At 40.4% G+C, this 13,444-nt stretch overlaps 1 long non-coding RNA gene across 1 annotated transcript in view; it reads left to right on the forward strand.

Annotated features, from left to right (window-relative positions):
• Positions 1-1,299: 1,299 nt before the first annotated feature.
• The window catches only part of LOC131082722 (uncharacterized), a 31,473-nt gene continuing 19,328 nt past the window's right edge, over positions 1,300-13,444 (forward strand). The window contains exon 1 of the long non-coding RNA XR_009114376.1: positions 1,300-1,504. This is a non-coding gene — a long non-coding RNA (uncharacterized LOC131082722). The remainder of the gene's footprint in view (positions 1,505-13,444) is intronic.

Consider the following 13,444-nt stretch of genomic DNA (forward strand, 5'->3'; position numbering starts at 1 on the left):
TCTGTTTTCCCACAGCTGAAATACACAAAATAATGAACAGCTGCTCTGGCTGATGAAATGCAGAAGCAAAGTTTATTGCATCTGGAATAAAAAGGCAATGAGAGATTATTGTTGATGCAGAACAAGCCATAATAGAGATAAGAACAAAGTAAATGTATTCATCCCCCTCCTTCCTGAAATCTGACTTTGCTACCTTGTGTGAACTTCCATGTGGTTCTTGGGAGGGCTGAACTGCTTCACTTTCCAGTGCTGTGTTTTGATGCAGTGCCTTTACCTGTCCTGGTTTCATCAGGAGAACAGTTAATTCTTTTCTTAGTAGCTTTCCAGTGCAGTGTTTTGGATGTAGTGTGAAAATGATGTTGATAACACACTGTTTTAGCTGTTGCTCAATTGTGCTAAATCAAGGGGTTTTCATTTTTGCATGCTCTGCCAGTGAGCAGATGTATAAGGAACAGGACAGAAGCATGACCAGGGCAGAGACTGGAACTGGCCAGAGGGATGCTCCATGCCATAAAACACCATACTCAGTACAGAAACTGGGGGTTGGCCAGGAAATGACAATTGCTGCTCCTGGGTAGGCTGAGCATTGATTGGATCCTGGTAAGTAATTGTATTGTGGATCGCTTGTTCTTCTCTCAACTACAAATCTCATTGTCATTATAATAACTGATAGATTTGACTACTTCAATTTTCAAATAACTTTTATCTACATTAATGAATTTTACCTCTTTTAAAAATTTTCCTCCCCATCCAACTGTGGAGCCAGTGGAGAACAGAGTGAGTGGCTGCATGGTACTTAGTTGTAACTAGGGTTAAACCACAGCTCTGCCCTCAATTACCTATTGGTTATGTTTTTGAACTACAAGAGAACTATGCCTCTTTTTGTTTTTATACCCATTAATTATTGTTATTCTAGCCAAAGCTTGCAAACTGTTAAGCAGAGGAGTGTGCAAGAAATCCACAAGGAAATTGAAGAAGGAAGAAGAAGCAGCAAATGCCTGTGAAATTAACCTGGCTGATCTAAGCCACTCCTCATAAAGATTCCCTTACCAACCCTTCACCATTTTAGTGGTCCTCCTTTGGGCGCTCTCTATAGCTCAGTGTAGTTTTTACATTGTGGTGCCCACAAAAAGCACACTGGCTTTGAGATGAGGGCACCACAGCACAGAGCAGGGTGGGACCATCCCCTCCCTTGCTTGGCTGGTTCCCCTGTCTGTCCACACAATCAGGGTTTCCCTGTCCCAGGAGCAGAACCCAGCACTAACCCTTGTTAAATTTCACGTGGTTTTACAGGGACTGACACCCCCTGTGGGACAGGCTGCTGCCCAGAGGGCAGAGGTTACAGCAAACACAGGCGCTGAAGTGAACACCCAGGCTCATGAAGCTCTGCATGCAGGGCCCAGGTGGGCTTGGATTCTTGCTGACCTACAAAGAATTCCCACATCGTGGCCAGTTTTCAGCTGGCACAGATACACGGGGTTCTTCCTGACCTCACAGTTTGGAGGTAAGAGATGGGCACAGTGCAGATCTTTGCCATGCTTTTAGCTGGTTTAAGAGTCTGCTGGTGTTAGCTCATGCTGAGCAATCAATTCAGGCAGAGGGCTGTGACTTCTCCCTTTTCCTGCCCTGAGCAGCAACTGGGTACAGGGAAGAATCTCTCTTGTGGTTACCAGGCCAAGGCAGTGGAAGAGTTGCTAAGGATTTGAGAATTTGATTTATAATCCTTTTTGTTACATTGTTTTTAAGAGATGGTTCACATATAGTTCACATATAAATCTTTATAAAGTCATGAATGTCCTATAAATCATCTGTGTACATGATGGGTTCTGCAGAGAAACAGATACTTTAAGACTAATGTAAAAGCTTCATTTAGGAAAGCTCTATGTGCACATTTTATACCCTTATACCTACTGATTTATTTGAAAACAATTGAAATAATATAAGAAAGAGAAAAAAAAACAGCAATGCTTTTTGGAATAAGCATTGAATATAAAAGATCAAGCAAACATTGTTGCACTTGATATTTTATCCAGGGTTCCAAACCCATCAGGATTTAACATTTTTTAGAGATTAATGCAAGGATGAGGGCAAACATGATGGTAATTCAACCAGAAACAGGGCAATTGTCAGAGGATGTTCTCTCTGCATGTGTGTAGCATGTCACCTCCTAGAAGGAATCAATCAAAAGTGAAGGCCATGGAAAAACAATCCCAAATAGCATGATCCTATTTGGGACAGAACCACAGGTTGTGCAAATTTGCAAAGCTCAGTGATTTTCTGAGTTACAAAAAGAGAGGATCTACCTATTTGCAGTTTATTTTTTAAATATGTATTTGCAAATGACAGAAGTGTTAAGTTCAGTGTGCCTGATTTTCTTCTCACTTATGTCAGTGTCAACCAGGGATATCTTCACTGAATTTACTTAACATACTTCTCTCTGCCCTCTGGCTTCCCTGTAGCTAGTCCTAATTAGAACTGTGCAAAAAGTTGGATGGGTAAGTCACTCTCTAAAAAAATAAGATTAAAGAAATATTGAAAAAACCTTAGATTGAATAAAGGGGCTGAGATGCCATTTTGTGCCAAAGAGATCTTATCTTGCAACTGAGAGCATGTTTACCTAAGTAGCAAAGACTCAAATGACTTTCAGGCTTGAGTGATGTAAGCAGAGATTCAGAGAGGTCCCATCTGTGCTCCAAGCCAGGTAAGAAGCAGTTTGAATGTGGACAATACATATACCTCCAGTATCTGAGGTGTATGCAAAAACTGAGAAAACCTGCTTTGCGTTTGTAATAGCACCTATTTCTTTACGTGTTGTCTCCCAGAATATAATGTGCTATTGTGGAAATGCCAAAACAAAATATTTCAGTGTTCTAAAAAGTTTTTTGTTCGTGTTTGTTTGGGTTTTTGTGATGCATAAATATTGTAACATTTGTGGTGATGGATTGTTTCCCTGAAAACCTCTTTCATGTAGGACAAATAAGTAATTTGCTAGGGTTGTGGGTTTGGTTTTTTTTTCCTTTTTTTCCCCCTTGAGTAATAGTAATTTGCATCTGTGTAAAGCAGAAAAAAAAAAAAAGTCAGAGCAATGAGATTATGCTGAAAAGTGCCTGATACAAGCAGGAGGAGAATGGGAACTGACTGACTGATGGAACTAGACAGCACCTCTCAGCTCAACTAAGCAAAGGTCCATTATTCCTGGGCTGCTGCATCAGCAAAGCAATAAAATTAAGGAATTCTACAGACTTCCCACATAGTTAAAAGGAACTAAACCAGATTGAATGTACAGCATTACACACCAGGGTAGGAGAACAGGAAGGGTGGGGTTAGAAAATGAAAATCCTAGGGCACAAAACAAAGAGAAGCAAAATGCTCGGCAAGGCCAAGGAAATTATTATTATGATATTGAAAAAGAAATGTTATTACTGTTTGGAGGATTTAAATTCTATTTTATGAACCCTGCTTTGTATTTATGACCTTCTGAGATCTCTGCTAAGATAACTGTGCTCAATTCTCCGTGCACCATGAAGTGTTTTCTTAGACCATTAGTGCCTATATGGGTTGAGTGTGTTGTTAGTAGTAAGGGCGGAGATACAGAAATATCTGGCTGTTCCATAAATAAACACTGTACACCCTGTTTGTGGGGACTGACCAATATCAGCTTTTTTCTCTGAGCTGTGAAGCTGCAAGCATCTGCCTTCAAGCTGCATGACTCCTTCAGGGACTTCTCTGAATCCAAGTAATCTCCTTGAGCAATGGATTCATTTGATGGTTAACAGTATTGCTGCCAAGAAGAGATTTGTCATATCTTTAGGCTAAGAGGAGGAATTCTGCAGTACTAGCTAACTCCTCTCCACAGGGGAAATCAGCATATTCTTCTGGATATGCTGCAGTCCTGTGATCAATATATTTGTTCACGTTCAATGCTACATGTGAAAACCAGCATTCTCATTTTGAAAACAGCTGCAAGCAAACAGTGACCTACCTATATATAGGATTTGTCTCCTTTCCAGCTTTATTCTTAACAGAATTTAAGTGGAATTAATTGTAAATAGCTGGATTTGAAGGTGTCTTGTGTTTTTTTGGAGGAAAGTTGGCATTTAAATCTTATTCTGCCTAGCTAGTCAATAACAATGTTCTTAGCTTCTGAAACTTGGACAGATTTATAGCTTCAGCAAACTTTCACATTGCCATTTTTAAATACACATCATATATTTCACAGATCTTCTCAGCAAAATTTTTAGACGTGCCAACGCGATTTAGAAGTCTAGAGCATATTTAAATACGACTGAAGCATTTGGGAAAACAAACCCCAAAGACTTCCAGTAAGATTTAGACCATCCACAAGTTAATTTCCAAAATGTCACATGTGCCTGGATGTAAAACTATCCAGTGCTGTGATACATATGACAAAGACATTCATCTTAAGAGCCCAAGTTCTTAAACTAGTGGATGATTGAAGACATTGATAACTTCCTGCTGCAAGGGCCTGTCAAGTCCATGTATTTGTGGTATTCAGTATATGGAAAGACAGTGAAACACTGACAGTGCTGGGAAGATCCCTGAATCTTGTGGCTACACATCACCTGGGGTAACAAGCAGAGCACAGACATCTAACCCAGCCCAGTGTAGCAGCAGTTCTCACGTACCCACATATAGGAATAAGGAGCAAGGAAAGAGTGTTTCTGGTTTCCCAATAAATTGATTGTGTTCAGACAGAGTACAAAGTCTGTTCAGGCTCAAATGCCCCCATTTGCTGAGAGAGAGGACCTTAGAGCTGTCATGTGTGAGGAATTTTCAGTGCCATCAGGAAAGGGATCTCTGAACTCCTCCTTCTGAGGGTTGTTCGCTGCACATGGGAGCACTAAGAGGTGGCTGAGATGGAAATAAACAGCTGGGAGAAGCCTTTAACTCAGCTAAAGCTGATCTCAGCAGAACCCTTATCCCAAACCTTGCCTTGAGCATGGGGATCAATGCCTATTCACAAAGAAATGGAGCTTGTTTTGAGGTGTCTCTATCTCCATTGATGGATTCCAGGCTGCTGGGTTAAAGACCGCCTCCATCGGGTTCCAAAACCCAGTGAGTGCTGCAGCCAGGGAAGTTCTCCTTCAGAAGTAACTTTCTTCTTTCTTTCACTTCTTTTTTTCTTTCTTGTTTAGGGCTTAGCTAGGTGCAGGTTGGGACTAAGCCTGCAAGCTGTCTGCTGGATGTTTTTGTCAGTTCCACAGCTGCAGTAAGAGCTGTAAAATGATCAAACACATCAAATTTCTCGCAGTGTCCGCAAAGACTACTGAAGCTCACAGCTCTTGAAAAGGCTTTCAAGGACCCTGGAAGCCCTGAAGATACTTGAATGGAGCTAGGCTTTTAGACTGAACTGCAGAAAGCCTCAGTTGCTGCAAACCCACTGGAACCTGAAAGTGCCTTTTTTGCTGACTGCTCCAGACTCTCAGACCCTGGGAGCCTCTCTCATGGCTTCAAGCCACAGCTAAACAGCAAAATCCACCTGGTTGTTTTAACAAAGCTGGCATTTTAGAAGCCACAAGGCCTAGGAAGACTGTCATATTCAGCTCTAGAGATTTCCTCCTTACAACAGGATGTTTGGGCAAAATTTGTGCAGCTCCATAAGTAACAAAAACCTATTTAAACACCAGACCCAACATTTTATGGTAAAACTGGACTATAGCTTATTAAGTTGTAGCCACCTTTATAATGCTGCCTGATGTCTTTCATTATGTTTTCACAGCACTTATTCCAGTGGAAAAGAGAAGAATTGGAATGTATACAATGTGGGATGAAAAGACTATAAACACTAAGTTGACCTATCCCCCTTCAGTTACCTTTGTAATTTATGCTTAGTACTAATTAGTTCTAAAAATTCCCATATTTTTACCTGCAGGATGTTTTGGAATTGCCTTTTCCTGCAGATATTTGAATTGGATGACTGCTCAAATTACACAGCATGTAAGTCTCTCTCTGAACTGTTATGAATTAATGGGAATGTGGACAGAACTGTGCACTTATGTTTTTGCTCAAAGTTAATTTGCACAGCTTTAATCTTCCTGGGATCTTTTCTGAATTTAGTTTTAGGATCACAGCTAATCCTGGAAATAATTTCCAGGTACAGTGAAGATGAAGTCTTGCTTGCCCAGCCTCTGTGGTGAAGTGACCAGCTCTTGGATGAGAGGGAGGCAGAGGGGATTGTCTGTCTGGGCTTCAGTGACACCTTTGATGATGTCTCCCATTAGACCCTCACAGAGAAGTTTCTGATGTACAGATTGGTGGAGCAGACAGAGAGGTGGATTGAAAACTGGCTGAATTTCTGGGTCTAGGGGGGTGGTGATCCACAAATCTAGCTGGAGACAGTGCCTAGCAGAGTTCCTCAGTGACCAGTACTGGATCCAGTCCTGCTAAACCTCTGGATGATGGGGCAGACGGTAGCCTCAGCTGTTTTGCTGGTGACACCAAACTGGGAGGAGTGGCTGTCACACTAGAGGGTCATGCTGCCATCAAGAATGGCCTCAACAGGATGGAGAAATAGGTCAACAGGAATGCCATGAGGTTCAACAAAGGGAATTGTGAAGTCCTGCCCCTGGGGAGGAGCACCCTCATGCACAGGTGTATGAGGGTGGCCTCTTCAGTGGAAAAAAGCTTGGCAGAAGAGGACCTGAAAGTCCTGGGGGACACCACAAATCTCTCAGTATCAAAGTAAATAACTGTACAGATTCCATTTAGATATCTGTTATAAATCCCACATTTTTTATAAGGTAGGTGTAAATTGACCTGAGGGCCATCATTCAGTCCTCAAACCTAGATGACATTTACTGCATCTTGGTTTTCATATCCAGCTCTTCTGAACTTGCTGTTAATTCCTCCTACAACTTTTCAGATGAAAAGGCCTTTTCTTATTAGCAAAACACTGATTCTGAAAATGTTTCATAATATTTTTTAGGGTAGGATAACTTCACCTGGACATGTTCCAAGGAAACTTTTCTTGGACGAGCTTCACTTTTTAAAGCGAAGAATCGCAGCGCAAATCTGTTTCATCATCTAAAATGTAAAGACCATTTACATAAGGATAATCAGGGAAAAGGACAGAGTAATCAGGATTGCAAGCATCTGAAAATAAAGATAAGACCAGATCTAGATCTAGTGGTATAAGCTTTCTGTGTGGTGCATCTCAGATGATGGAAAGCAGCTGTAGAGTGGTACAGCCAGCATTTGTGATTCACTGTGTCAGTGGAGCAATGCCAGAGAGTTCTGGTGTATCAACAAATCCAGGGCAAGTGGCAGCTGCATCCTTCTAGACAGATAAAGCTTCTTCTGCTGCAAGTAGTGTGAAGGAAACATTTGCATGCACACAGCAGGGTATTTGTTTGCATGTGTACATGCATGGGTGTTTCCACGTACACACACACAATTCTGTGACTGTGGTAGGCCTGGTTATACCAGCTGGTGTTACATTTACCCATCATCTCTGCTGATAAGAGCAGTTGCCTACAGTCTTGCTAAATATTAGTCAGAAAGCTGAAGTCTTCCACATCATCAATAATCCTTTTTGGACTCAGGCAGAATAAAGGAGGAAAATTGCAAACAAAACAAAATCCAGATGCACATATTAGGTAAAAAATTCTGGTGTGTCTGGGCATGTGGAGGAGAGACTGGAACATATTGTCTCTAAGAGGATGCTGGGACTGGCAGGATGTGTAAAATGAACAGAGTACCATGAAGGGATGGAGGTTCAGGGAGTGGGACAGTTCGGAAAATTGTTGCAAGTACATTTGTTGGTATACATGGGGGCAGCATGAGAATCTGGAATCTGGAATATGTATAGATAGGATGGTTTAGGGCTGCAGATAAAATGGAATAAGATATAACATAAAAGTACAATAAAGAAAGATCTTAGAGCAGTAGGGAAGAAGACAATCATAGCAGGGGTTCAGGAAAAAAGACTGGCCTAAGACCAGGAAGGGGAAGGAAGTGTGGGAGTAGGTCAGTACTGGATAGGCCTGTGGTCCAATAACAGCCTTCAGTTGGGTTCAGATATGTGAGAATGTAAAAAAAGAGGGAAATCTCAAGGAAGAGTAAAGACTAAACTGACTGGCCAAAGAGCTACGAAGCCTTTAAGTCATATTTGTTTGCTTTGTGGGAAATGATGGGTGGGACACTGAAGCGCAGATTATCCTTGCTGGGACTGAAATATGCTCAGGAGAGAGTGCTACTGCTAATTTCAGTTGCTAGGCTCAAAATAATCTCTCTTAATCATCCATGAACTGTTGTTTTTTTTCCCCTGAGACTTGTAATTTGCTAATCTCCTTGTTGATTTTCTTATATACACTGAGTAGAAGAAACCAAATTTCAAAACACTCCACAAAACATTCTAGAACTATCTAATCTTTCTAAAAAATATGTTCTTCATGGTTTTTTTCCTCCCTCGTGTTGAACAGCAGTATTCTCAGTACAGTCTTAGCTGTTTTGATTTAAACAAATTATTTCTGACTCTGCCTGGATAGCCCTAGCAGGGAAAAACCCTTAATCAAGATGTTTAGCAAAGCTATGAGGCACTAATAAAAGATCCTGAAAGAGGGAATATCAAGCATCACTAATTACAGGAAATGCTGGAATATTTATAGACACATACAGAGATATTTGTAGAACAACCTCTAGGCTTTAAACTTTCCTGGCCTAATCTCAGCGGAGAGACCCTTTCAAGTGATAACCTAAATATTTTGGTTCTGCATGTTTATAAGCAGCCCATGGATTTCCTTGAAAAAAAGTGAATGGAGTCTGGCACATGTTTGAGGTTGTGGCTGACTGTACATTTTATTCATTAGGGAGTATATTTTGCTATAAATACTTTATTTGTTTAGAAGGAACTGCATTTTGACTTTGATTTTTTGAAAGATAAAGCTGAAGCAATAGTTTGCAGTCATGTTTTATTATCTGCTGGAGCTTCAATTAGTGCCTAATCCAATGATTGCTGAAAACACTTTTGATTCAGAAACAATTTATTTTCTCATATTACCAACAATGTGACACTTTGGGGAGTTCTTTGCAGCAGAACTCAGTGAAGTCACACTAGAAGAAAATTTAGCTTGATTTAGGTTTTTGAGCATTAGAACCCTTCATATTGACCTAAAAATTATCCAGGGTAATTCAAAACATATTTAAAATGGCTAATTTCACATTCAGCCCTAAAAGCTGCATTTAGGCTTGGTGTATGGTATGGAAACACAAATCACCAGGTATGGAAAGCCAGTGATATTGTGGTGATAACCAGGTGGTTAAAAAACAGTTTACAAGCAGAACTCTTATTCACAGAAATTACATTCATTTTCCAATTATATAAGAGCTCAAAACCTGTTGTTTTAAACATTAAATCTTATTATAGATTACTGTGGATTACAGGAAAAAGAGCCCGCATTCCCTCTACACTCAGTTTGCTTTCAGGTGGGAAAGGAATGCTGTTATTCACAGCCATTCAAGCCATGATGATGATGCCCATGGATCTGTAAACTCCTGTTCAGACCCAGGCAGCAGGAAAGGGGCTGTGTTTACTCATCTGGCTGCGGGGAAGGGCTGTATTCCCTGTTACAGAACACCCTGCTTGTTGCACACCAGCCTGTGCCCCAGGAACAAACACTGCAGCTGAGGCGCATCCTCAGGCAAATACCCCAGAGTTTGACATTTACTGACGTGTTACCAGGAAATGACCTCTTAGGGCCTAAGAAAACCTAAGGATAGAAAAAAAAAATCCGATATTAAAATTCCATCTTCTTGGACAGTCTTAACCACTCCACTGAATTTTGTGACAATGTCCCCTTACACCATCTGAAATCTTGGACCATGGCCTTTTAGGGCAGGCATCAGTTTCTCCAAATTGCTCACCAAGAGGAAGCACAGCACAAGATTTGCTGCTGCTCAGCCAGATATTTATCATGATACTCTACTTCAGCTGTGTCCTGCTGCTGTCAGGCATCATCTTAATGCTTCTTTTTACCTAAGATAAATAAATCTGTGTCGTCTTGAAGATTTAGCTGCAACTGCAGTTTATAGGTAAAAAAAAATGATAGCTTACAAGCAAGTTTCTTAAAGCAAACAAAACCCCAAAACCCTCATAACACTCCCAAATTATAAACCTCAGGAGAAATTAATTAGAAATAGTAACCAATAGCAGTAGTGAAAATATTGACTTGAAAATATTAGAGGTCCCCTACTATTCTTTAAGTCAAGCAAACATAGGAAAAAAAAACAGGTATTGGCGTTTCTTTTACTGCTTACATGAGCCATAAAATAAAATGCTTGGAAAATACCCATATTAAATGACAAATGAGGTAATTTAGAGCACAAATAATACTTTATTTATCAGAAGTGAAATAATATAAATCAACCCTTGCAACTTGTGTATCAATCTGCTCTTTGGAGTAAATAGAAAAATAAAATATTTCCTTAAAAACACTCAGATGATTTGTTTCAGGGCTCATAAACATCTTTTATGAACAGCAGTTTAGTAATACCTAATGTTAAGTAGTACCAGTGGTGCTGTAACTAATCTAGACTACGCATGCCAAAGAAATAATGTTGCCAAAGAAATAATGTTTAGAGAGTTTTATTAGACTGATCTAATTGAAAAATGAGATCTGTTGTAGGGCACAGAAACATTGTGAAACTTGTCTGCTTTTTTCCAAACTGATGTGCTGCTATTGTTGCATATATTGCTTTAAAAGGCTCAAAAATGCTGAGGGCAAGCAAAATGTACCTGGGCTTTTTGAGGCTGGGTCTTGAAATCTCCATCCAGGGGGTACAAGCCAGAAAAAGTGAGTGGGGTTTCTCCTTTCACTTTGGTGCTCTCAGAGACCTGAGTGAGCAGGGTGGGTAGGTTGAACCCCTTAATGCTTGGAGGAGTGCAGTATTTGAATATCTGCAATGCCAATTTCTGATCCTTCTTAAAACAGCACTCTGTCATGATGCACACGTAGGCTGGCTGTAGTTACACTTTTTATGCGCTGTGATAAAATTCCACCATTAATTAACAGAATCCCTTGCTACTCTGCATTCTGTCCATCCACTGATTCCTGCCCTATACTTTATACTGTATCCTTGTAAGCATCTATTTACAGCCCTTATCATGCTGAAAGCAGGGTCCGTGACTATGTTTCCTACCTCAATGACTTAGGAAACAGCCCTAACACTGGTTTCAAAGGCACTGTGGTGGTTTCAATGACTTACTGTGTTGGAAAGCCTGAAGCAGAAAAATAGCCATGCTACCCAAGATAGGTAGGCTGTTTATGCTGGGAGTAGGATTCAACTCATTCTAAGACAGATTTATAGTAGGAAAGACTAAAAACTTTTTTTTTTCTCTCCTCTTCTGAGTATGAAAAATATGTTTGAAATGTGCCTTACCTAGATGCCACTGATATCTGCTGTGTCTTTTTGTAATTTATTACATACAGAGCAACATATGTTAGCTCCAGCAAGCAAGATATTTATTTATCAAATGAATGAATAAATATATCCATCACTATTCTTTGAAAAATACTGGGACATATAAGCCAGGCACTTGAAAGCAACATTATAGCAACAGAAACTGTAAGCGATAGCAATAATGCTGGAAAGCTTTTATCAAATTAAGTGAAAGGTTTGGATCAGCTCCCAGCAGCTACAGCTTCATTTCTCAGAAACCAGCGGCTGGTTACCTGCAGCACCTTTGCTTGCTGCTCCAGCAGAGTCCTCGTGTCCTGAATGGGTGCTGGGAATTGCTCCCAGGCTCTGATCAGTCCCACAGATTGAGACAGTCTCACCCAGCTGGGAATGGGTATGGATTAATCCTTTCATTGAAACACGGGGATTTGAAATAGGAGTTGCTAATTTTGGTTGGCAGTGTCTTGGCAGAGGGGAGACAGGCAGATTCCTTCTCCTCCATTAGTTCCTGTTTCTCCTGTTTTATTAAAACAGCTCATCATATTTGTAAGCTTCAGTGAACAATTCTTCTTAACATACTCCCACACAAGGATCCATCGAACAACTTGCATTGTCTCAGCTATTTTAAGGATAAACATTTCTTCAGGAGTGCTCATGAAACCTGCAATTGCTGAAGTTTTAAAACCAATAAATATCACCTTCTTCAGTCCATTACAGGGGGTAATTTCTTGGCTTCTTGTTCAGATACAGCTTAGGAGGAATAACTTATAAACAATGTTAGAAACTAGGGTAGCACAGTAGGACCTTGGCTCAGGAGTGTGTTAAAAACAGTGTTCATTCCTGGAAGGAATGTTAGATGAAAAAATATTAATCAGTTACTAATGATACAAGTAACCTTTAAAATGAAGGAATCATCTTTCTCTGGATTTATGTTTTTTGTTTTATTTTTCATACTACTTAAGCACAAACAATATTTATCTAAATCAGACAAGTTGTTAAAAGAATTCTAATGGATAATACAGAGAGAATTTAGTAAATAAAGATTATGTAGAGACCAATTTCCCGAAGTGCCTTGCTCCCTTAGGCTTATTCCTGCTTTAAAATAGAATTCAGGGATGACTTAGGCTTTTGGGAGCCTTGCATCTCTAATAATTTGTGGGAGTAAGGTTCCTCCATCTCTGAAAGTGCATTGCATTCCAGCTGCCTTAGGTAGCTCTAATGTAATTTGCTTGGATGCAAAAAGCAGTGGAGTAGCTTTGCATGGCAGTTTGCCCGGACTAATATAGCAACTTCTAGATGTTAATTAGTCACAGTGGAGCTCCACAATACAGCTTGTTTGTTCAGCACTTGCTCAGGTATCTTCATGCTGCACGGCTTTATGGCATATAGGTATAAACCTGGGCGCTTCTAAATTTGTAATTTCTTGCCTGAGAGGAAATTGATGTAGAAATACTCATGCAGATTCCATGTTTTGCAGCTGCCTGCTGATTTCCAGAACCGGTGCTCTCAGTCAGGACCAAACCTTCCCTGGAACACCTCACTTCATCAGCAGGGAACTTTTGACAGGACTGGGTGTGAGATGAAACACTTTTTAGCTCCTGCCATGCCATGCTGTTAAAATGGGAGTCATAAACCCCAGCTCTGTCCTACATTGCTCTGTTGATGTTGCAGAACTAACTTAAATGAAGCATAATTTAAACATATTTAGAGGAATGGTTGCCTTGAGTAAATGATTCCCAGCAGAAGCTGTAGGAAGAACCCTCTGTAAATCCTTTCTATCTATCTTATAACTTGAGGAATACCTGTAGGCTTCCTCCAGGGCTGTACTCAGCATCCAGTTTGGTAGCAGAGCTGCAGATACAGTGGGAAGCTGTAGAGATCCAGTTTTACTCCAGTTCAGCTCTGTTTGGGATGGTTCAGTTAGGAGTTCAGCTTCTCCACTGGAGTTAGGATTAGATACAAACTCAGAGAAGCATTAAGTGACCCACATTTTTCACTCCTTTTTTCAGTTTTCAAAGCCCCATCTGTT

This window comes from Melospiza georgiana, chromosome 4 (assembly GCF_028018845.1).
Source record: "Melospiza georgiana isolate bMelGeo1 chromosome 4, bMelGeo1.pri, whole genome shotgun sequence".
NCBI lineage: Eukaryota > Metazoa > Chordata > Aves > Passeriformes > Passerellidae > Melospiza > Melospiza georgiana.